The sequence below is a fragment of the Ursus arctos genome, unplaced genomic scaffold (assembly GCF_023065955.2).
Source record: "Ursus arctos isolate Adak ecotype North America unplaced genomic scaffold, UrsArc2.0 scaffold_27, whole genome shotgun sequence".
NCBI classification, from domain to species: domain Eukaryota; kingdom Metazoa; phylum Chordata; class Mammalia; order Carnivora; family Ursidae; genus Ursus; species Ursus arctos.
The window spans coordinates 8,735,649-8,761,108 of record NW_026622952.1 but is presented as its reverse complement, the minus strand read 5'-3'; positions in this window follow the sequence as shown (position 1 = coordinate 8,761,108).

The following is a 25,460-nucleotide window of genomic DNA, read 5'->3' as shown; positions in this document are numbered from 1 at the left end:
TTTCCCAATAAAGTCACAACACAAAAGCTTTGCCTTAGGCCTGGCTTTCTGGGGAACCCAAGTGAAGACACAGCTGTTCAGTGGACCAATCAACCAAAATCTCTGCAAACGTAAGAGTCAAAATACTTTCGGGTACAAGCAGAAAAAAGCACAACCGAACGTATCTTGAGACATTTATAAGCTTATGTAATAAAAAGAGCTGGGTTTAGTCATGGGCAATCCAGGTATAAAAATAATATTGTTGGGCGTATTTACTTCTGTATGTTGTTTTCTTTTTTTACAGACAGGTCCAGAATCACATCCCTCCAGCTTAATATTCTCATCAGAAAAGGGATTTCATCTTGAAAATCCATTTATTTATCCAGAGAGGTGTGTATCTGCATCCCTGGGGCATGTACTATCCCTGCAGTAAAAACAACAACAACAACAAAACCAAAGTACTATTGGTAATTGTGAAACCAACCCCGGGATTATCATTCTTTCTCCAAGAATGCATGAAATGGAGCAGAAGAAGTTCCTCAAAGGAAATATGCATGCAGAGTAGGCAAAAGCAAGAGCTTACATGGTAAAAATAATCTCTCATAATTACAGGGTTCAGGTTCCACCAACAAACTATAATATCAGTGCTCATTTCCCAATATTCTAGAGACAAAGTAAATCGATTATTTCCCAAATCAAATGTCTTTTTCTCTAAATACCATATTTTTATTGCCTTTACTATGTAATGTAGTCTAAAATCTTGCAAGTCGAAGTGTGGTGCACAGACCGGTAGGCTGGGCATCACCTTGGGAGCTTGTTAGAAATGCAAAGTCTCAGACCTCATGTCAGACTCACTCAATCAGAATCTGCATTTTAACAAGATCCCCTGTTGATTTTTATGCACACTAAAATTTGAGACACAGTGTCCAAATGTCCTGTGTGAAGGAAGATAAACTGAACCCCTGAAATCTATGATGAGAAAGGATCCATTGGGCCTGACAAAGCTTAAGAAGGGAATGATAATTTTGTCTTTGGGATAAGAGACTGTCATATTTCTTAACAAGTCCCAAAGCTGATGGTCAAACAAGGTCATTCATTTCTTAGAAGAGCAGCTGGCATTTTCCAAAGGGGAATTTACTTACCCAACCAAAACAATTATAAATCTACTTCCTACACTCTTTCACAGAGATTATATTGAATTGTGACTTTTTTTTTTTTAAAGGAACAAATTGTAGAAACAGATCCTGCAGAGTAAACCTATGGCCAATCAGTAGGAGCTTCAGGGAATTTAAATATTATCTAAAGTGCAAGCTAGGCAGAAGATTTATTTGTAGTGCTAGAAACAAGGGTTCCATACAACTTGGAGGTTGTAAGAAGGTGTGTGGAGAATCATCACCTATAAGTCTAATGCATTATGGGTGGAAATGCTGTTCTCACCAAACTGTGTCCACATTAACAAAATCAAAGCCCACAGAAGAGCTACCACCTTTGACAAGAAAATATTCTCTCTCTCTTTGACATCAGAGGAAAACGCACATGGAACAAAGATGGGTTGTGGGGCTGGAGAAATATAAAATATTGAAACTTCAACATTAAAATCCAAAGGGAATAAAGGGGATGCAGTTCTCAAATTATCATGTTTCTCTATTGCCTTGCCTGGTCATCTACCATGATTGAATTCAACTCACAGCTACGCACTGTGAAAAAGAAACATACTTCCTTCTTGGATGGTAACTTTTTCAAGTCATTCCTTTAACCATCTCATGCCTGGGGTTTAAGAGCACAAAGTAAGAGTATAGAGAAAACAATTGTGACCCCTGAGAAATCAAAGCCAAACATATAGATAGGTCTGTCTGGAACCCCTGAGTGGGACCTCATTTGGAAAAAGGGTCTTTGCAGATATAAGCAAGTTAAGATCTTGAGATGAGATCATCTTGGATCAGAGTAGGTCCCAAATCCAGTAACCTTATAAGCAATATAAAGGAAACAAGACACAGACACAGAGAGGAAAACCATGGGAAGAGGGAGGGAGGTTGGAGAGTTGCCGCCATAGCCAGGGGACACGAACAGTCACTAGAAGCTGGAAGACGCTAGGAAGGGTTCTCTCCTAGAACCTCCAGAGGGAGCATGGCCCTGCCAACATCTTGATTTCAAGCTCCTTGACTTCAGAAATGTGAGAGAACACATTTCTGTTTTTAAGTAACCTAGTTTGTAGTAATTTATTACGGCGACCCTAGGAAACTGGTATCCTCGCTTGGGGTATTCTTTCTTTCTTCCTTTCTTTCTTCCTTTTTTTTTTTTCTGGTGTGGATTTTCCTGGAAATAAGCCTTTATAGGTGGACTTTGAATGTATCAGCTATGAGCAACCCAGTGTCTCCTTTGCCTCGTGATATAGAGGGGGAGGGGGTGGCTGCTGGTAAAAAATATTAGGCACAGGCTGGGTATACGGCACGAAGTTTGAATCATCTTTCTAGGTTGTAAGATAATCCACCCGTATACACTCTATAAGGTCCCTGCGACACAGTCATGAAAAACAGGGACAGCAGGTGCACAGAGTAGTTGGTACACAGAGCTGCACACCCGAGCCTTAAACTATGCTCTGTACTTGATTTTCACTCTACTCCATTTCAGAGCAGATCAACCAGAGATCATGCCTTTGTTGTAGTCATTTCATTTAAATCCCTGTCAGGCTGATTCCCGGCAATGGGTCAGGGCACAAACAATTCATTCTGTGGTTTGGAGTAAAGAGGGACTGAGTCTGGCAAGAAGGAGCAGAGGGCAAATAAGCAGGAAGCTCTTATGAACTGAGGAGTAAACACGGGATGGGGTTATCCCCAGGAAAAGAACTGACAGCCCTACACCAAGTCTAGTGCAGGCAGGGACCCCGAAAATCAGGCTAGTTCTGAACTCAGTGTTCAGGGCACATTACTGCAGGTACAGAGATTATATTAGAGTCTGTGGACACACATCCCAATTGTTCTGTTCGTTCCTACCGTTGTGATGGGAAAGAGAGACAAGCATCATCCTTTTCTTCTCTACTTCCTCTCGTACCTACTAATGGGCATTCCCCTTCCTTGCTCACCCTTAAAACATGGAGACCAGAAGGCAAAATCAGATTGCAGTGAACATCCCCAAACAGCAAGCCTATTTACTTAAAAGTCTCTAAGCCCCGAAGGGAGTTAGCAAAGCTCTCAGCAACCAAATATAGAAGGGAATCATTCCTGGCAGATCCCAGGAGGGACTGTAATCCACCATTAAAAGTCAAATTGTGTGCTACCCTAAATCTGGGATGGCCTCAACTCTTTGCGTGTGTTTAGAACAAAGGCCGTTGATAGGGGGCGCCTGGGTGGCTCAGTCGTTAAGCGTCTGCCTTCAGCTCAGGGCATGATCCCAGCGTTCTGGGATCGAGCCCCACATCAGGCTCCTCTGCTGGCAGCCTGCTTCTTCCTCTCCCACTCCCCCTGCTCGTCTCTCCCCCTGCTCGTCTCTCTCACTGGTTGTCTCTCTCACTGGCTGTCTCTGTGTCAAATAAATAAAATCTTTAAAAACAAAAAAAAGAACAAAGGCCATTGATAAACTAACTTACCATTGAATGTGATAAAGAAGACAATGCTTCTGGAAAATCCATATGGTCCATGTTAGAAAACACGTGCGAAAGAGTCAGAAGAGCCAAGGGAAGAGCAAAGACTAACGACGTCAGATGGCGCTTGAGTGGAAGAAATCTCCCTCCTACCAGAGGATGTTGTAAGCCCATTGGAAAGGGTTCTCCAGAGCTTTCGCCTCCCCCACCAAAAGAAAAATTTCCTTTGACTTTTTAACCATAAGCACTTAGAATACAAACTGTGGTCAGCTGCACAGTAGCCTGCTGGAAGACATCCACACCAAGACACTGGAAACTGTCATGGCGTCTTATTTGGCAAAGGCTGTGATTAAGCGACCGATCTTGAGAGAAGCAGCCATCTGCATGATCTCGGTGGGCCCTACATGCACTCACACATATCTTCGCAAGAGAGAGGCAGAGGGAATTTTGAGGGAGAGAGGAGGAGGCAATGCGAAGATGGAGCAGAGAGAGATGTGGCCACAAGCCAAGGAACACCAAGACCCTCAGAAATCTGCAAGAGGCAAGGAAGCATTCTTTCCTAGAGCCTCTGAAATGTGAGCAGCCCTGTCAACACCTTGACTGCATACTTGTAGCCTCCAGAACTGTGAAAAGTAGCATTTCTGTTGTGTAAAGCTGCCCAATTTCTGGTCATTGTTATGGCAGCCCTGGGAAGCAAAACAAAAACTAAAATCCACAGTCCTTGAGGACCGATTAGCGCCCTTCTGTTCACACATACTCATGTTCAGCATTTTAGATTATGTAATCATCAACATCCGAGGCTTTGGGGAGTTGTTTATCAAGAGCTATTATATTTTTAGATTTCAGCAATGTAATTTTTCCTCCAAGAACTATAAATCTAGTTTCTATTAGAAAGAAAAATGTTGAGGGTAAGGGATTTTTGATCCGGACTTGAATATGGTGTTTATGCAGGGAGTTGTTAAGGTCTGCATTATTTACTGTCATTTCAAACATAGGGACAAATGTCCGAAGAGAAGATAGAGACCAATATGAATTCCTTCAGAGAAAAAAAAAAAAAAGTGACAGAAAGAGAAAGTGTGAGCGAGAGAGAGAAAAAGGGAGAGAGGAAGGGAGAGAGAGAGGATGATAGAAGTACATATGAATCAAGGAATAGAGCTTATATCTGTTGACAGTGCCTTATGGAGATTATAAACTATAAATAACAGCTTCTTCATTCCCACCCAGGAAATACAGTTCTCTTGGGGAAAGTACTGAGGGACAGCAATAGCCATTAGTGTACTATCAGCCATGATTTACCTTTGATATTACCAAGATAGCAATATGCTCTATGCCAGGGCCTTCTTTTCCAATAACCCCAAAGTACGTGCAGAGGTCAAAACTTGAGTTTTCTAAAATTAAAGTTGTTGAAGGAAAAGTTTCCACAAAAGTAGTAAAGTTCCTTTGACTTCCGCAGATTTCAAAAATCAAATCTAACTTTGCATCATGTGACGGGACCAGTTTGGAAGTTACCATCTTGCATCTCAGATTGATTTAAGTCAGCGTTGCCTCCATAGCCCGGGGAGCTTCCTCAGGCGGCACCATCAGGACCAAACACAATCGGCTGGAAGCCAGAATGGGCTGTCACGAGACAGTGGGATGTTTCACAATCTACTCAATGATGACAGCCATGAACATATGTACAGGCTCACATGCCAAATGTTTATAAAAATTGGTATGAGCCATGTACGTAAATAGCAATGGGAAGCAGGTTGAAAAGCATTCCTTGGCTTTCTTTTAAGTCAACCTTTGATTCAGCATTTCTGCAAAGCTGTGCTTATGTGGGTTAACAAAGAGCATGATGCCTGTAAGTAAAAATATATTATTTTAGCCTACCAATAATGATAATAAATATCATCTCTATTAAGTGATGTTTAGGTCTAATGTGTAATTAGTTCTTATTCTGTCTATAATGTTGAGCTTCTATTGCTTCATAATCTAGAGAAATTCACATTTAACTAATATGCAGAGATACCTAATATAAATTGGAAACTTGACTAGGTTTCTTTGAACATATTATGGTCTTTAATTTAATTCCCAGAATAGCCTGGTGAATCAATTGATTCAGTATCCCTGTTTTGTGTATGAGTAATCTAAACTCTAACATGTAATTTAGGGAATTGAAACAAAGCCAGGATTTTCAATCTAGTAATTTGTACCTAATCAATGGTTTATACAAAATGGTCCCAATAGTTCATTCTAAATTTGAAAATATAAGTCTATGATTTAGTGGTAGCAAACATCAATATGTTCTTTTCACCACGTTCTTACCAGTGTAAGAATAACACACAGGTGAATACATGGAGGAAGTTAAACATGAGGTACTACTCACCCATTTTACTGCTCTTTAAAAAGCTCTTAAAAAAAAAAAAAAGCTCTTAAAAAAACAGGCTATAAAAAGTCCTCCATGAAGACAAACATAAAAGTCCCTACCATTAACTTTATCTGTGTAGTTGTAATATTTTTTCCTAATTATTTATGCTCCTTCCCGTAAGAGGATAATAAATTCCCTCCAGTTGATAAATAACTTGTATTATCTTCCTGTGTGAGAAATGTAACTCCCCACTCTATTGCCAGGCTTGACATGGGCATTCTTTGGTCAACAACATTTGAGCAAAAGCTTCAAGAGTCATACAATACCACCAACCTCGTTACTCTTTTCCTTGCCACAAAAATGGTGGGGCTCAGATAGGAACTGCCACTTCTTCCTGGATCTTGAGTGAGAAGGCACATGAATCCCAGTTGTAGATGACTCATTGCTGACAGTATAAAACGTGAGTGAGAAATAAACTATCATTGTTGTAAAATGAATGAGATTTTGAGGGTGGTTTGTTACTGAGCAGTGCTTAGCACAAGCTGACTATTACAGCTGGGTATTGTTCCGCTTTTTTAAAAAAATTAATTCCCACGCTACCAAGGCTTCTCAATCTAAAATGTTATACTTAGCTAAGCTACCAACTACATGTGAGAATAGATAAAGCCATTTTGAGGCAGGCATAAATATTGTCTTAAAAATTTACTTCTAATGCACTCTTTCTCAAGAAGATACCGAAAAAATATATCCCATGAAACAAATTAAGAAAATAATCAAAAAAGGAAGAATGCATGGGACTCAGGAAAATGGGAAATCCCATACGAAGAGGAGCAAAGGAAACTACCAGGGTAATAATGAAGAGGGATGGAAAGATGACAACTGTATACCAATTACATAAGAGCAAATAAGAAAACTCCAGGAACGATTTCTTCAAAAATATGAAATTGATAGAACACTTAATGTGTTAAATATTTTGTGTAGAGATTTACCACTGAATGAGAGGCTCGAGTTTCTTTTTCCTTTTTCTTTTTTTTTTAAATTTATTTATTTATTTATTTATTTGAGAAAGAGAGTACAGGTGGGTGTGGGGGATGGTGGGAAAAGAGAGGGACAAACAGACTCTGAGCTGACCATGGAGCCCAATGTGGGGCTTGATCTCATAACCCTGAGATCATGACTTGAGCTGAAATCAAGAGTCTGACCCCCAACTGACTCAGCCACCCACACAAGTTTCATTGTTTTTTTTTTTTATTTTTTATTATGTTATGTTAGTCACCATACAGTATATCCTTAGCTTTTGATGCAATGTTCCATGATTCATTGTTTGCATATAACACCCAGTGCTCCATGCAATACATGCCCTCCTTAATTCCCTTCACCAGCCTAGCCCAATCCCCCACTCCCCTCCCCTCTGAAACCCTCAGTTTGTTTCCCAGAGTCCAAAGTCTCTCATGGTTCACTCCCCCTTCTGTTTATCCCCCGTTCATTCTTCCCTTCCTTCTCCTACCGATCTCCCTGCTATTCCTTATATTCCACAAATGAGTGAAACCATATGATAATTGTCTTTCTCTGCTTGACTTATTTCACTTAGCATAATCTCTTCCAGTCCCGTCCATGTTGCTGCCAATGTTGGGTAATCGTTCTTTCTGACGGCTGAAAAATATTCCATTGTATATATGGACCACATCTTCTTTACCCATTCGTCTGTTGAAGGGCATCTCGGCTCCTTCCACAGTGTGGCTATTGTGGACGATGCTGCTATGAACATTGGGGTGCATATGGCTCTTCTCTTCACTATGTCTGTATCTTTGGGGTATATACCCAGTAGTACAATTGCTGGGTCAAGGGTAGCTCTATTTTTAATTTTTTGAGGGACCTCCACACTGTTTTCCAAAGTGACTCTACCAACTTGAGTTCCCACCAACAGTGTAAGAGGCTTCCCCTTTCTCCACATCCTCTCCAACATTTGTTGTTTCTTGCCTTGTCCATTTTTGCCATTCTAACTGGCCTAAGGTGGTATCTCAATGTGGTTTTGATTTGAATTTCCCTGATAGCTAATGATTTTGAATATTTTTTCATGTGTCTGTTAGCCATTTGTATGTCTTCATTGGAAAAGCGTCTGTTCATAAGGTTCATTCTTATTTAAAACACACACACACACACACACACACACACACACACACACACAGAACAGAAGAATCAGCAAAGGGGAAAAAAAGGAAAATAATTATTAAGTCCAGGGAATGAAAACATGGCATGGAGGAAAATAAAAGCAATCATGGTTTAGCTGTAGAGTGTATTTGCTGGTCATAATATAAACACAGAATACTGTAGCCAAAATCATAGTACGAGTATGTTGGGAAACTGTGTGCACAGGAGGACTATAATGTATGTCTGTACTAGGGCTGAGGCAGTGTTCGAAGACAGCTAATCTCTCATAGCGGGAAGCTGACTGATAATATCTGAAACTGAAAAATTAAGCAGAAATAAATGCATGTTCTTTAGAGATATGTAAGTAAATTCAAAGAACATCAGTTGAAGAGTTGAAAAGTGTGGCTTTTGGGAAATTAAAAAAGAGAGAAGGTCAGAATGCTGTTTTTTGTAACAAGCCTCGTGGAAAGAAATAATTTGGAGCTTTGAATTACATGCAGGTATCATTTGATGCAAACAAGTGCTGATTTTAAAAAATCCATTTTCAAATAAAAGGATTATAATTTGGAAGCTGATATCAAGTAGTTCAGGAGAAAACAGACAAAACATTTTCTCTTCCCAGATGTTTCCCTATCTTACTGTATTTTTGTAAGTCAAAACAGTACTTTCAGACCGGTGGGTTGCCTGCTAAATTTGGGCCCTACACTCAGCTCCAGCTTCAGTGTTAAGGTCCTGAAAGTTTTGTGCCGTAATTTTCTCGGACAAGAGCAAAACTGTCTATGATGAAAAACCAAAACACAAAACAAAGAACAAAACCAAGCGGAAAAATTTCACAAATCAGACTGAAAATACAGCGTCTATTAGTCTCCCGGGGCTCTTTATCAAAACCTAGGATCTTGGAACCTGAGCGGATTTGGAAATCCAGAACCCCTGCTGCTTCCTCTCTTTCTTTTGGACTCATTTTTTTTCCTCGTTGCTTCTACTGTGTTACCAACCAGCAGGGGCTGGGATGGCGGTGCATTCCTCCTGCCCAGCTATTCACGCCATAGCTGGGCTGCATACTGAATGGCAAATTAAAAATCAGCATTCTCGAAATTAATTCTGACCACTGGAAGCAGGGTTCCCTCTGGAGTCTGCATGTGTCTATATGAATGTGCACAGGAGCTTGCTGGAAGGCAACTGGCAGGATTTGTATCAAACCTTTTGTGTTGACGCCTGGATCAACTTTTTACAAAATACCTATTTAACAGCTAGTCCCTGCTTTCCAAGCTTTGCAAATCCCACAAAGAGATTATCACTTAGATAAGCAGGGAGTCTTAAATGACGCCATCTGCAAATGGATTGAACCTACTCAAATTCAGACACGCACATTCGCCACAGCAACACATTCACAGAGAAAAAGAAAACCTTGGGTCACCTTCCAGTGACCTACAGCCTCAAAAGTCTTAAAATAAGGTTCTAAGGAAAAGAAAATAATAAAGTTCTATGAACACGCTTTGAGCAAACTTTAAATTTTTTTTTTTTGCAAAAGACATTGCGCCTCTCCAAAAAAACATGGTTGAAAATACTGGGAGCAAGAAAGTTTTTCTCGGGGTGCCTGGGTGGCTCAGTCGGTTAAGCACAGGACTTCCATTCAGGTCATGATCTCAGGGTCCTGGGATCGAGCCCTGCACTGGGGCTCCCTGCTCAGCGGGGAGTCTGCTTCTCTCTCTGACCCTCCTCCTTCTCATGCTCTCTCTCTCTCAAATAAATAAATAAAATCTTAAAAAAAAAAAAAAAAGTTGTTTCTCAGGCACTCCTCTGAAAGTCCTGAACTGAAATGGCAAATCGCTATCATAATCCCTTTTGTGAAAGTAACTCCATTTAAAAAGTAAGTTTATTCTACCATGAATCTTGAGTTTCTGACATTTCTCTGAGAGAACAGCCAACATGAAAAACTCTGCAATTAGACTTGACAGAAACATGGGACTACGATTTTTGAGCTGGTGGGAAACATCAGGGTCATTCAGCAGCTCCTCGTGCAAGAGGTGAGAAGGCAGAAGGCCTGAGAAGGGCGGCTTCCAGGGCACCTGAGTGACTTGGCTGACAGTGGGACAGGTGGTCCAGAGCGAGAGGCCGTTTGACAGGAGGATGTAAAATGTCTGCAGTTCTGACAGCAAACTTTGGTTTGACCTGGAGTACAGAACAACTCTGGCTTGTTTATCCCAGTAAAGTTCTATCACCAAAGAGGGTAGGAGACGACACCCCCCTCCAGCCACTATGGGGCTGAAAGACATGTCCTCATTGCCAGGTAATTATTTCTCCTAAAAATAGTAGAATCATTAACATTGTTCTAAACCTAATTACAGTTCAATTCCTAGGTAATCTGTTACACCGGACATACACTCCAAAGTGATCCCAAAGGTGCAGTGAGGTCACAGTTCCCATCTTGATACCCTTCTAATATTTTCTAACATGACAAGTAACATTTTCCCATTCACATTTATTTCAAACGTGTTAGGTATTCTGTGGAGATAGGTAGGTAGGTAGGTAGGTAGGTAGAAAGATAGATAAACAAAAGTCCATGCATCCTTCCCTACTAAATTACAGCCCTTAGGATATTCCTAACTTTGTTTTCCTGCCACTAACTTCCCTGCTTCTTTGGATAGTTCATAGCAGAGAAGGGTAGGCATGGCGCTCCTAATGAGTCAGAACTGGGTTTTATTTAAAACTCCAATTCATGCCTTTGTATTTCTGGGTCTTTTGAATAAAAATAGGTAGCTTAATTTGCACATTCTTTCAGTGCTTTCTGTCCGTCTCTGCTCTTCCCTGGCATTCTGCTGAATGTGCACCTCAGGAAGAATCCAAGGCTTCCTTGGCCTGATTTTGATGAATAGGAACCTATGAGGCTTAATAAGAGGCACCAAAATGGACAGGCACCTAAGGGGAAAAACAGGTCTGTGTTGATGGATGTCTTTCCCAGGGGAGCTAGGGCACTGCTGAGACGCAGTTTTTCCAGCAAGTGGTAAAACAGGGAGATAATTCAAGGCAACACATGCAAGGCAGGATGTGCGATGTGTTTTCTCAGCAGCCACGAGTGTGCAGAAAGAATCAGATAAGCAGCTGCGTTGCAGGGTGCCAAAGGGACGGACAGCAGAGAAGAAATATGCCAGCCCGGGAAGGATGGCATGGAATGGAAACGTGCAAATTACCCTTATCAAGTCAAGTGATGTTCCGAGGTGAGCTTTACCCACTCATTTATTATTGTACTAAGCTCCCACCAGGACATTAAGTTTTGGTGTTTCAGTCTATTTTTTAATAAAAAAAAAAATCAAGGTTTTCTAATCTTTACATTCAGAGGAATCGAAGGCTGCAAGATATTATAGCAACTATTTTCTTATAAAATTAAAAGAGATCTGCCACAGAAGATGTCTTGACTGACAGCATCAGTTGGGTTCATGGGTGGGGGTGCTGCCTGTGGCAGATCTATCACGGAGCTGTCCATCTGTCCATGGAGCTGTCCATCTGTCCACGGAGCTGTCCATCTGTCCACGGAGCTGTCCATCTATCCACGGAGCTGTCCATCTGTCCATGGAGCTGTCCATCTGTCCACGGAGCTGTCCATCTGTCCACGGAGCTGTCCATCTATCCACGGAGCTGTCCATCTGTCCATGGAGCTGTCCATCTATCACGGAGCTGTCCATCTGTCCATGGAGCTGTCCATCTATCACGGAGCTGTCCATCTGTCCATGGAGCTGTCCATCTATCACGGAGCTGTCCATGGAGCTGTCCATCTATCCACGGAGCTGTCCATCTGTCCATGGACCTGTTTGACGAACCCCTTTTGGAAAATAGAAATACAACTTTTTTGGAAGGGACATTTCTTTTTTTGTCCACCCCGTTCTGCCAATTTCTTTTGTCTTTCATTTTCTCACTGACAAATATTGAAAACTTCCTAAGTTTATGTGGGTTTGAGTGTCCAGGGTCATGTATTACATGTCTTTTTATTCCACTGCTTTGACATCCAGAACCTTGCCAACCCTGGAGGGTCTGTCCCTTCCAGGGCTAGACAGTTCCTGGAGATAATAACTGACTTGCCTGTGAGCCCATCTTTCCTATGCAAACCAACCAACCCAAAGATCACACCCCCAGTGACCTCCTCTATCAGACTCTCACCATCAGGGCCACTGTCCACCTACCTTCATCCCCCAGGGCCAGGAACGAGACAACCAAGCTTTTATGGCCCAGCCAAAGCCTGCTGAAATTACCCAAACCTAAGCCCCATCGGACCCTTTTCTTCCCACAGAAATGACAGTAAAGGCTCTTGCTCACATTTTCCCCTCATTCCCTCTGCCTCCTCAAGAAACCTGGTACTTCCCTGTGTGGCCCCCTTATGGCGTGGGGAACCTGTTGGGAACCGTGAATAACAAATGATCTTTTCAGTGGCAATCTTCTGCTGATCTGTTGGCCTCACCATCTCTGAATAATAATAACACCTGCATTTTAAGACAGGCTGTTATAGACATGTTTTAATTTCATATTTGTCATAAGTGACAATGAAAATGAGAAGGATCTTTTTTAGTTACAGGTAGCCTTCCCCACCTCTCTACATATAAAAGAATCTCTTCCAATGGAACCCACTTTTCAAAACTCCGACTGCTCCAAAAGCTAACTTGCATCTATTACGTAGACTCTGCTGAAGAAATGAAATATGAGTGGACCCCCAACCCCACAGTTTTCCTGCATCTTGATCTGCAGTCCTACCAACAGCAAAATATAAGGGAGCACAGGATGCAAGAAGAGCGACTTTGGAAGGCTGGGTTGGGCATACTAGAGGCAAGCCCATCCTGAAAGGCAACCAGCATAACTATAGCTATAGGTGTCTCCTCCTGAGGGGTGAAATCCTTCATAATCTGCATGCATTATGCATGAGGAACAAAGCATATGCTGCCTACAGTAGTCACTTCTGCTCACCACCTCCTCCAGCCCCCGTTTGAAACAGTGTCTACATACCTAATGTGAAGCTTGTCCGGTTACCATGGGAATGTGAGATTTGGTAGGTGTGCATACATGGATGGTAAATTTTAATCACTTTCTCAGAAGGTAGCACATATTGATAGAGTTGTTTTGCCTAAAGGAGCGTACTCCTTTAAATGATAAACAAAACCACAATAGATCAAATTCATACTTTAGGCTCTTGATTTTTTTTTATCTATTACTTTCACTTTTATTGAGTAATTTTATAAAACAGGCATTCTAGATTCTGTGGATTCAGATTAGAAAGGAATATGGTCCCTGACCTCAAAGGGCTCACAGTTCTTGAGTTCTACATATGTATATTATCCCTCACAGTTATGGCTACAGTCACCCTGTTATGAAAAATACCTACTGGGCAGGATAGAACAGTGCTGAAGACCTTCAGGAAAAGATTCCAAGGATAATTCAAAGAAATTGGATCTCAAAGAGAAGGGTAGGTTCTTATGGTAGGGGAGAAAATTTTTTTCTCTACCTTTCTGAATTCTTTTGGTTTGTCTATTAATCAAATTGATATAGGACAGATCAACAGGAGAAAAACAAGTGTAATGATGTACATATAGTATCCCATAAAAAATATGAAACAAGTTGGGCAATTGAGGCTTACATGCTATCCTGAGCTAAAGAACTGGATAGGGGGCTGGGGCTTCAAAGGGTAGGAGGGTAATTTACAGGGCAATAAGAAGAAGCAGATATTTGGTAATTAGATATTTGCCTGCCATATAGATAGGTCTTCTGATAAAAAGTTATTTCTGATAATAGCTCTCTTTCCAAGCCTGGCTCCATATCTAAATTATTTTTAAGTAGTTAAGGAAGAGGTAAAGGTTTTTCTTAAGACTGCTGAGTTTTGACTGCCTTTAACTCAAAATAATCCACATGCCGAAGTGGCATATATTGGGGTCATACAGTTTGCTCTCATTCATTATGGACTGAACGGTGTTTTCCCCCATCTCTGAGTTAGGGTCTTCAAGGAGGTAGTTAAAATTAAATGAGTTCGTAAGATGAGACCATAATCTAATAGGACTGGCGTCCTTTTAAGAAGAGGAAGAAACAGCACGAGGGCACATGCACAGAGGAAAACACATATAAGGACACAGCAAAAAGACAGCCATCTACAAACCAAGGAGAGACATCTGAGAAACCAGTGCTGCTAGCCCCTGATCTTGGGCTTCCAGCCTCTAGAACTGTAAGAAAATTAACTTCTGTTATTTGAGCCACCCAATCTATGCTGTTCTGTTTTGGCAACTCACAGAGACTACGCAGATGCTACTAGGCAAGGAAGGAACAGTAGCCTTAGAGGATATAGTAGAGACCTTAAAGAAAGGACAGTATTTTCAAAGGCATTAAGGAGCCTATGAATTTAGCATCTGGCAAGAAGTTCAGTGAGGCAGGAGCTCAGGGGAACTAGAGAAAACTGTTAATGAAAAATGTCTACTGAAGTGGCTGGGAAATGGCCTTGAATTCTGACATAAAAAATTTGCAACTAATTGTGTTTGCAATAGGAAACCAACAGAAATCTTAAGTAACAGACTGGAATGATTACATTTTAATGTGTTCTTTTGGCAATATAGGGATGATAAAATTGGCAGCAAGGTAGAATGCAATACAAAGAGGTCTCCCTTATATTATGTATAATATAAATCAGGTGAGAAATGACGGAGGAATAAATGAAGCCAGAGGAGCGGGGGAGAGAGGTAAATTTACACTTGATACTAGACTTTGAACTTGAGAATCGTAAGCCATTCTGATTCTTCCTCGGGAGGCCATTTATTTTTCCCTTCTGATTATTCTTTCTGTTTAGTGTATCATGATATTTAGGTAAAGGTTTCTTGTTTCTACTCTTTATGATCTTTAAGTTCTCTGAACCTGAGGATTAGAAGTTTTAATCAATTCCTAAATACTCCAGCCTTTCTCTCTTGGTCCCCCATTATTTCTCTCTCCTCCTTCTGGAGTTCAATTAGACATATAATAGACCTCTCTATATCTTTCACATCTCTTCATCTCCTTTTTAATATATTTTCTTCTTTTTTCCCTGTGTTATTGTCTTATGAATTTCTTCAGAAGTATTTTCCAAATCCGCAATTCTCTCTCTAGCAGTGTCTAATTTCCTGTTTAACCCTTTCATTTTGGTTTTAATCTCAATTATATATTTACATTGTTAAAGTTCTATTTGGTTCTTTTTTAAATATACTTGCTAATTGTACAGTCTATTGCTTTTTATTCATATTTTTTAATCCACACATTTATGTCTTTAAATATGCTAAATATACTTATTTTATATACTTTATTTCTTATATTTTAAAGATTTATTTATTTATTTTAGAGAGAGCATGGTAGGGGGAGGGGCAAAGAGAGGGAGAGAGAGAGAATCTCAACCAGACTCCCCACCCAGTGCAGAGCCTGATGCAGGGCTTGATCTCACAACCCTGAGATCATGACCTGAGCTAAAATCAAGAGTCAGACACTTAACTGCCTGAACCACCCCGGTGCCCCTATATACTCTTTTATTAAGTTCAATATTTGGAGTCCCTGTTTTTTTTCTGGCTTTTGATCATGGTGGTGGTGGTGTGCATTCTAGTACTTTTACAGGAGAAGGTTTGTTTTATTTTTGTTTTTGTTTTTGCTTTAGCAGGAGGGTTATTCAGCATATTATGCTACCAGATATACAACTAAATAAGACACAATTTATAACCATTTCTGAGGTTGAATTTGTGGGCTTTGGAAACAAAATAAATATGGGTTTTGGAATAAATAAAAGGATTGGAATTACTCCCATGTTTTTGACCTGATATATTAAGTAGTTGTCATGAATTAAGGTTTTAAAAATTAACTCAGTGGAATAAAGAGTCCAGTTTTGATATGCAAATGTCCAACTGACGGTTGAAATTAGGGTTTCACTTCAGAATGCAGGTCAGAAATTTAACCATAGATTTATTTATTTATTTGTCAGAGAGAGAGAGTGCACAAGCAGGGAGAGCAGCAGGATAGTGAGAAACAGGATCCCCCCTGAGCAAGGAACCCGATGCGGGGCTCGATCCCAGGACCCTGGGATCATGACCTGAGCTGAAGGCAGATGCTGAGCTGATGAGCCACTCAGGTGCCCCCTAACCGTAGATTTAATAGTAAACAAGATAGAGCCAGTAGTTGAACCCATGAGTCAGGGAACCATTTAAAACAGGTAAAACAGAGATTAAGGAACAGAGAAGCAAGAACTAGAAGTGTAGCATAATCAACAGCAGAAGAGTCAGAAACAAAGGAGAAGCAGGAATCAGTAAGAGTCCAGAGATCAATGAAGGACCAAACTTAAATGCAGGGAACATTCAAAAAAAATCAAAAACTATAGAAATTGCAAATAGAATTAGACCCAAATATTATCATTAAGTTTTGGTATCAACTTTATTTTCCAGAGTTCAAGGAGTTTGACAATCAAAAGCTAAAGAGAGAAAGAGTGATACTTTTTAAGGAAGATAGAGGCAAGAGAAGATTTTTGTAGTTGTTAAGTAGTTATTATTATCACTATCATTATTTTCTTTGGAGATGGCCCACATTCATAAAATGGGAGAGTTGGGCCGGTAAGGAAGGAGAGAGGGGAGATGCCTGGGCGAGAGGATGAATGGCAGAACAATGCCTGGGAGGCTTTGTGGAAGACACAATGGAAGGAGCCATTGGACTATGAGAAGCAGGGCACTCCTTGCTGGGAAACAGGAGGGGAAGGAGGTGAAGATGGGCCCCTGGGATGAGTTCGTTTGTGGATCTTGAGAAAAGCAGGAAGTGTTCCTTCTTGCTTACATTTGTTCCCGTCCGTGTAGGAAGTTACCTGCCCAAAGAAAGAATGGTGGAAATAGATCAGAAACTTAAGAAGAGAAGGGAAAAATGTGGCTAGCCACAAACTTAAGGAGATCAGGGAAAGGGAAATTGACCAAAAAGAAGGAGAGCAATCACTGAGTTACGTCATGTGTTCTCAGACCTTAACATGCATCAGAATCACCTGGAGAACCTGGCAGAACCGTTTGCTGGTACCCACCACAGAGATTCTAACATAGTCGCCCTGAAATGGGGTCTGAGAATGTACATTTCTAAACTGTTCCCAGTTGAGACTGATGCTGAATAACACATTTTGAGGACCACTGTTATTAAAAAAAAAGAAAAAAAAAAAAAGGAGAGGTGAAAAGAAAGTGTTTCCAAACTGGAAAATGTCTCTGCAGAATTTTTTAAAGTATGTAATTTTATCAGGTGTATATGGCAAAACTCCATGATATTTGCATGTTTTATTGTACGTATTTTCTGAACTCCCTGCCTTTGTTCAGGGTCTCTTCTTGACCTGGAATGCCCTTTCCTCTGTAACCCCATAGGATTCTACACAAACTTTTTCAGCATCTGCTCAAACGCCACCTTCCCAGGAAGGAGTGCCTCTGCGTCTGTCTTTGCAATTATCTGAGCCCTGCTTTTTGCACCCACATAACATGCTTGTACCCAGATGTCATTCTGCCTAGCATTTTTGTTGTCCATATGGCTCTCCACACCCCTAAACTGTAAGCTCCCTGAGGACAGAGACTGTTCCATCACCTTCCCCCCTTTTCCTGCAATATTAAGCTCTATGTCTGGCATAGAATGTTGCCCAGTGTGATCCCTGGGACTGAGTAACAGGCTTGCTACCCTATTAGGCTGCTTCACAGGCTTTGAAAGAGCCAGCCAAACAGGCGGGGGGACATTAATTCAGAGAACATGAGAACAAACTTTTGCTTTAAATGATTTGCCTTCTCCCCCTTGACAGCAGCTCTTATTAAAATAACATTAGCTAAAAATATTTCTATGCCAAAAGTAATTATGATAATGTTTCTCTGCATTTATATCGTTCTTTCTATTCTCAAAATTTGTAGTACACAGGCTTCAGCTCAGGAAGAAAGAAAAGCGCTGAACTGGACTTGAACTTCTCATTCCCTTCACTGGGCAACCTCTTTGTGTCCTAACACATCCACATGGCATTAGAATCGCTGATGTCTGAGTCCGGGTTTGACGTCCTCACCCAACCTACTCGGGCGTGGATTCAAAAGAGAAATTTCAATTAGTTCCCCTCAAAGGATGAAATGCTGTTGTCCCTCACTGGATACTCTCATCTTTAACAGGTAATTAAGGTCCTAATGGGCTCGTACAGTTTTTCAGTCTGTTCCAACCAATTATGGTACTGAAGAAAAAGCCAAAAAAGAAAAAAAAAAAAAAAAGGAAAAGAAGAAGGAAATAGGAAGCAGGAGGAGGGTGCTTGCGGGAATGCTATAGACCTTTTTCATGGTGAAATGTTCTATGTTGAAACACTTGTCAGGGAGGTCTCAAACTTTATACCTTGGGTGTACTGCACCCAAGAAGACAAACAGGGGGAGTAGGCAGAGAGAGAAGCAGGCTCCCCACGGATCAGGGAGCCCCATGCAGGGCTTGATCCCAGACCACGGGTCATGGCCTGAGCTGAAGACAGACACTTAACGACTGAGCCACCCAGGTGCCCCCAGTCTTGTTTTTCTGTTTCCAGACTCCAGCATGATGGGTAGTGCGCACCGAGGTACACACGCACACGCACTCACACACATCTATGTCTTTTACAACTGTGACATAATAAATAATATATCTGTCCTCTGTCTTCAGATCCTGGCAAAAACCCTTGCATTTCTAGAATGATCGGAGTGTCTTTCTTATGCCAATGGTGACTCCTGGTGGACTCCTAGATAGCTTCAGGAAGGGTGTTGGTTACCAGGAAGACCAGCCTTGCGATTAGGGGATTGGAGCTTGTGGCCAGCGATACCTCTAGGGAGGAAAGGGGGCTAGAAATAGAGTTCAATCACATCACCAATGATTTAATCAATTGTGCCTATATAATGAAACCCTAATAAAATCTCTGGACACCAGAACTCAGAGGAGCCTCTTGATGGGTGCACATGCTGATGTGTTGGGAAGGTAATATCCCCTGATTCCAGGGGGAAAGGACATGGAAGGTAAGGATTCCAAACCAATTCCAGGGTGTGTGTGCGGGGGTGGGGGGGTGCCCACACCAAGCTATTCTCTGACACCAGCCGGATGTCCTACAGCTCAATTCGACTCTAATACTATCTACCTGGAAGTAGTGTCGAACTCAGGTTAAGCGCTCAGTCCTGAAAGTCTGCACCCCCCTCAGAGGTCAATCACAAGCAAGCCTAGGTTGTTATTTGTGCTTCTGATGGACTGGCTCTAAATCAGAGGTTCCCATGACCTCCAAGTTGAGTTTGGTTAATTTGCTGCAGGTGACTCACAAAATTCAAGAAAATAATAACTAGATTGCTGGGTTATTGATTTTGGGTTGTTTTTTTTTTTTTAGATTTTACTTGAGAGAGAGCAAAAGTGAGAGAGATCACAGAGGAAGAGGGAGAAACAGACTCTCCACTGAGCCGAGAGACTGATGCGGGACTCGACCCCAGGACCCCGAGATCATGACCTGAGCCAAAGGCAGACACGTAACTGACGGAGCCACCCAGACGCCCCATTTGCTGGGTTATTGTAATAGGATAAAATTCAGAAACAGCAAGAGGGAAGAGATGCACAGGGCCCGTGGGAGGGAACGCAGAGCCCCTCTATACTCTCGGGGGGGGGGGGGACTGCTCTCCCCAGATCTCCACAGGTTCCCCAACTGAAAGCTCTCCAAACCCCTTTTCTTGGTGTTTTTAGGGAGGCTTCATTACATAGTCATGATTGATTAAATCATGGACCCTACTGCAATCAACTGAACCTCCGGTGCCTCTTTCCTCCCTAGAAGTCAGGAGGTGGGACGGAAAATTCCAAGCCTCTGCTCACACCATTGGTTCCCCTGGCAACCAGGCCCCATCCTTAGGTTACCTAGGTGCTTTCTAAATTCACCTTGTTAACATAAGACCCCTTTATCACTCTTGTCACAGGGGATTGCAAAGGTTATAGGAGCTCTGTGCCGCAAACAGGGAAAAAGCCAAATATATATTATTATAAATCACAATATCACAGGTCTGATTCCCAGACCATTCCAGACTGCACCCTATTGTATCCTTTGTAACAAAACTGTAATAGTAGAGCACTTCCCGAGAGTTTTGTGAATCATTCCACAGAATTATCAAACCTGAGGTGGTTGTAAGTCCCCCCCCCCCCACCGCCCCAGAATTTATATCCAGTCCGTCAGAAGTATAGGTGGGCCTGGGGGCTCCACTTGTCTCTGGCATCTAAGGGGAGGCTGGTCTCCTGGAGGCCCGAGCCCTTTGCTTGGGGAGTCTGCACTGACTCCGAGTGGCCAGCATCAGACGTGGACTGCCCTACGTCCAGTCTGGGTTGAAATAGTGAAATCTGGCTACTTCTTCAAGCTCCCTCGCAGCTCTGTAGCAGGGCACAGGGCTGTTGCCCGGGCATTCTTAGGGCAGTGACGCCCATCTGTTCTGTGCTGCCCAGCCTAGAACAGTTAGAAGCTGAAAAAAATCGGAATAAAAGTCCTACTCCCTGTAAGTCACCTGCTCACAAAGGATGAGACAATTCTTTGTGAGCCCCTCTCTTGCTTCTTTTCTTTTCTTTTCTTTTCTTTTTTTTTAAGATTTTATTTATTTATTTGACAGAGAGAGACAGCCAGCGAGAGAGGGAACACAAGCTGGGGGAGTGGGAGAGGAAGAAGCAGGCTCCCAGCGGAGAAGCCTGATGTGGGACTCATCTCACAACGCTGGGATCACGCCCTGAAGCAGAAGGCAGAGGCTTAAGGACTGAGCCACACAGGCGCCCCTCTCTTGCTCATTTTCTCACCCGCCAGCAGGGGGTTCTCTAAGTCTGCCCAGAGGACCGCCTGCCTCACACTCACCCAGAGTACTTGGGGAAAACACAGGTTTCAGAGACCCAACCAAGAATTGCCGAATCTTAACGGGGCCTGGGGGAGATGAGAAGAAATTAGCTTTTTAAACTGGCTCTCGAGTAAACACTCGTGTACACCAATGTTTGAAATCCTCTCTGTGCGCCTGATCGTTTCATAGGCTGCCAGGTAAAAATAGTCTCCTTGCTTCTTCTACGAGCCCTAAACCATATCGTACCTTTTTTTCTCCTTTCTCTCTCTCTCTTTGGTCTGGATCTTGGTTTTTAAATTTAATTTCAATTGTCCAAAATAACAAAATGTTGATGTGGTTAGAGGATAGTCTGCCATTAAAGAGGAACCCGGGCTTAGTGAAGTGTGTGGTTCCTGTTGAGTCTAGCATGGGTGTTTCGGATTGTAAGCACGTGCAGGCTCGGGGTGAAGAGCCAACAGGGTAATAATTTAGGATACAACCTCAAGGACCCACAAGAAATGTACTTCGAGAACGGTACGTCACAAGAGGGAGTACACGCATATTTGCCTAGCCTCAGCTTACAACTTTGCTTTTCTGGATGCAGTGAGAGGGTGACGAAGGAATGAGGTAATTAAGGCTTGACCCCTGAACACCGTGGAGTTTAGGGGCACCGACGGTTGGAAATCCACATATAGCTTTGACCCCCTAAAACAAACTCCTAATAGCTACTGTTGACCTGGAAGCCTTTCTGATAATATCAGCAGTTGATTAACATGTATTTTGTATGTCATGCGTATTACATATTGTACTCCTACAATAAAGGAAGCCAGAGAAAAGCATATCGTATTAAGAACAGCGTAAGGAAGAAAAAATACATTTATAGTCCTGTCGTGTATTTATTGAAAAAAAAATCTGTATATAAGTGGATGTGTGCCGGTCAAACCTGTGTTGTTCAAAGGTCAACTATATTCATTTATAAAAAATACCTTAAGGCTGCAAACTTTGACGAGGGGTTAATGGGTTGTCACTCCAAAGGCACTGGGAAAGAGTCATCGGGAAAGGGAAGAGATGGGTAGTAAGGGGCTGGAGGAAGAACAAACAAAAAGGAAAATAATTCAGTCTTTGGCATTTTCACAAACGTGCCAGGTCTAACTTGTGCGTGAGGCATAGATGGAGTTAATCCCATGACTTGGCAAAACTGGGCTAAAGGAAAGGGATCTAAGAGAGAAAAGGAGGAGAAGCACTACTAGAGCCAAATCACATGGGCACCTGAGCCTGCCTGCAGGACTCCCCAGGAAGGAGACAACGGTCAGCAGTTGAGCTGAATGTCTGCTTCAGGGGCCAGGGGTGCGCCTCTGAGACTCAGGTCCACAACGTGCTTAAGGAGAGAAATTGGTGGCAAAAAAAGGTCTGTATATTTGATTTCAAAAAGCACTCAGTTTTGTCAAGGTCTTTGTCAAGGTCCTCTTTTAGTTTAGTGTGTAGGTAAAGATGGGGTAAGACAGCCCACTGACAGTTTTTAGTTAAAAAAATTAAATTGAGGGGTGCCCAGGTGGCTCAGTTGGTTAAGTGTCTGCCTTTGGCTCAGTCATGATCCCAAAGTCCTGGGATGGAGCCCTGCATCAGGCTCTGGGCTCAGCGGGGAGTCTGCTTCTCCCTCTGCCTCTACTGTTCCCTCTGCTTGTGCTCTCTCTTTCTCTCTCAAATAAATAAATAAAATCTTAAAAAAATAAATTGAGTGAGATAATTACAACTACGAAGTCCTACAACAGCTACGTGTGCCATGTCTGTGCTTCCCCATCCTGACCTATAGTCTTTTCCTTGTAGCCTGTGCACCACTTTTATAGAATTCGAACCATATCGAGCATTCTTAATGGAATTGCTGGTTGGAGAACCCCTGAGCAGGGAATGTGGTGTTAATCCTCAAGATGACCTGACTATCTTCTAAGGGTTTCTGGTATAGGTCCAGTGGCTGAACACAGCCCAACACCAGACATCTTCACAAATACTAGTAGTAATTAGAGAGGGCAAGTGCGGATATTGGTTAGGGAGTAGAAGAAGTAGAGAAATACAGTTGTCTCCCAACAATTAGAAAAATGATGATTGATATAACATAGGTATATTTTGGGGAGAGTACTTTAAAATAAAACCAAATTGTTAAAGAAGAAAAAAGCTAAGATCTGACACTGATCTTTTTTTTTTTTTTTAATTAACATGTGTATCTGTCTTCTTATTCCTAATTATCCATGCTGTTGGGGCTGACACACTTATGTTGACACCAGTTTTACCCAGAGTTTTCTGTTGCCAATATCCCCACACCATGTTAACTCACAATCCCACCTGCCACCATCTTATACTTAGGGTATAGGACAAACACCAATGTGGTGGAAAGAGCATGAACTAAGAATAATACATCAAGTTCCAACTCACAGTATGAGATGTGCCATAGTCTTGAAACCAAACCCTGATAGAGGCAATATGAAAAAGGAAAATGTATAGGCAAATTTCATTCCATGAACAGAGATGCAAAAATCCTAAAGAACGCATTGGCAGGTTGGATTTATCCCAGGAACGCAAGATCATTTCACAGTCAAAAGCCAATTCTTAATAATAGAATATCATGTAAGAACTATTTTAGGAGTAGTAATGATATCAGATTAGAGCAGAAAAATCAGATGACCATCGATAGATACAATGTATTGGACAAAGCCAACCTCTGTTTGTAGCAGGACAAGGAAATACAAGCATCCTTGCCAGTGTATCAGATGCTGTTGGTGCCCATGTGACCTTGGCCTCACTTCAGCACACCCACGGCCGACTTCTACCTGGCACCATATGCCTAAGAGTTTATTTGTACTTCATGGCCCATAAGGCAGGCCAGGGTGCCTGAGAATTCACCCCCTGCTCCTTCCCTGGCAGTCTTCAACAAGAACTCCCAGCTCCCTCCTCTCCCACTATGGGTAACGCTAAGGAATGGGTTTTATACTGACTTCCAGTAGTAGCTGGCTTTCTAAAGCACCTTGTACTGCTTTCCTTCTTCTTTCTAATTTAGTAAGTAAGTATCCCAATATGGGGTATCAAGAGGTCATTTACCAAATAAGCTATTGCATTCAAATCATTGTTTCAGAATCTGTTCCCGGGACAGACAAACTAAGGCAGCAAGCTAGGGCTGGAATAAAACTTCTTTAACTTGAGATAGGATGTTTTGAAAAAAAGCATAGCAAACATGCAACTCAATGGTGACATGTTGAACTTATTCCCTGTACTATCCAAAACAAGTCAGGCGTGTCCACTATTATGATTTGAGCTCAGCATCATAGTAAAGGTCCTAGTTCAAAGCAATAAGGCAAAAGAAATAGTAAAAGGTGTAAGAATTATAATAATATAAAAGGATGAAAAGCTATCATTATTTGCAGATAACACGGTTGTGGAAAAAAGCAAATTATTTGAATTGTTAAAAGATTTTAGCAAGGTAGCTGGATGTAAAATCAATATGTATTTTAAAAATTCATCATAAAGGCAGTGCTCAGGAGGAAAAAAAAAAAGGACACAATGATAGTTTATGTCAAAGGGACACAGTAGCCAACTGAAAGAGCTCCCAATGGAACAATTGGGAACCAAACTGGAACAATTTTAGCAACAGTATAAATAAAGTAGTATCAGGTTATAACAGAGCATAAGTTAAATATCCATGACTTTATGCTGATATAAATAAATCATTTAATAAACAAATAAATGAGGGAGAAGAGCTATCCTCCCGTGTGGAAGAATTCCAAATAATTTATGCAGATATTTGATCCTCAAGAAGGTGGAACGTGACTCTCCACTCCTTCCGGCTGGGCTGGGCATAGTGAGTTCCTTCTAAAGAGCACAGTGTGACAAGACGGTACAAGAGAGTAACTGTACAGTGGTGAAAGCAGACAAACACTACCTCAGCCTGGTGATCAAGGTCAACTTCTATGCTACGCACTCTTGATAAGATGGAATGAAAATGGCACTTCACTTCTACCATTTTCCTCCCCCAAACCCATAATCATGAGAAAAACATCAGACAAATACCAATAGAGGGTTCTACAAAACATGTAACCAGTACTCTCCAAAATTGTCAAGGTCATCAAATTAAGGAAATTTAGCAACTGGCAGAGCCGGTGAGGAAGCTTGAATTAAGAATGTACATAATAACGTATCAATATTAGCTCATTAATTATAAGAAATGCATTACACTAATGTAAGAAATTAATAATAGAGGAAACAGTGCAAGATTTACAGGACCTCTCTGTATTATTTTCCCAATTTTTTGTAAATCTAAAACTCTTCTAAAACATAAAGCTTATTAAAAAAGTATAAAAAAATCGGTTGCGAGTTGATGTTCAAAAAAACTTATAAAAGGTGATTATTAAAAGATAGCTTTTATATTGGCTTCAAATAAAAAGAAAGCGAAGTCCCAAGGAATTAATCAGCCAACGCATGTATAGAACTTGTATGGAGAAAATTATATTGAAGAAAATGTTTTCAAGGACTTAAATGAATAGAAAACCATACTGCAGGCATGGTCTGCAAATTAAAAAGAAAAAGGCAATATCCTCAGGATGTAAAT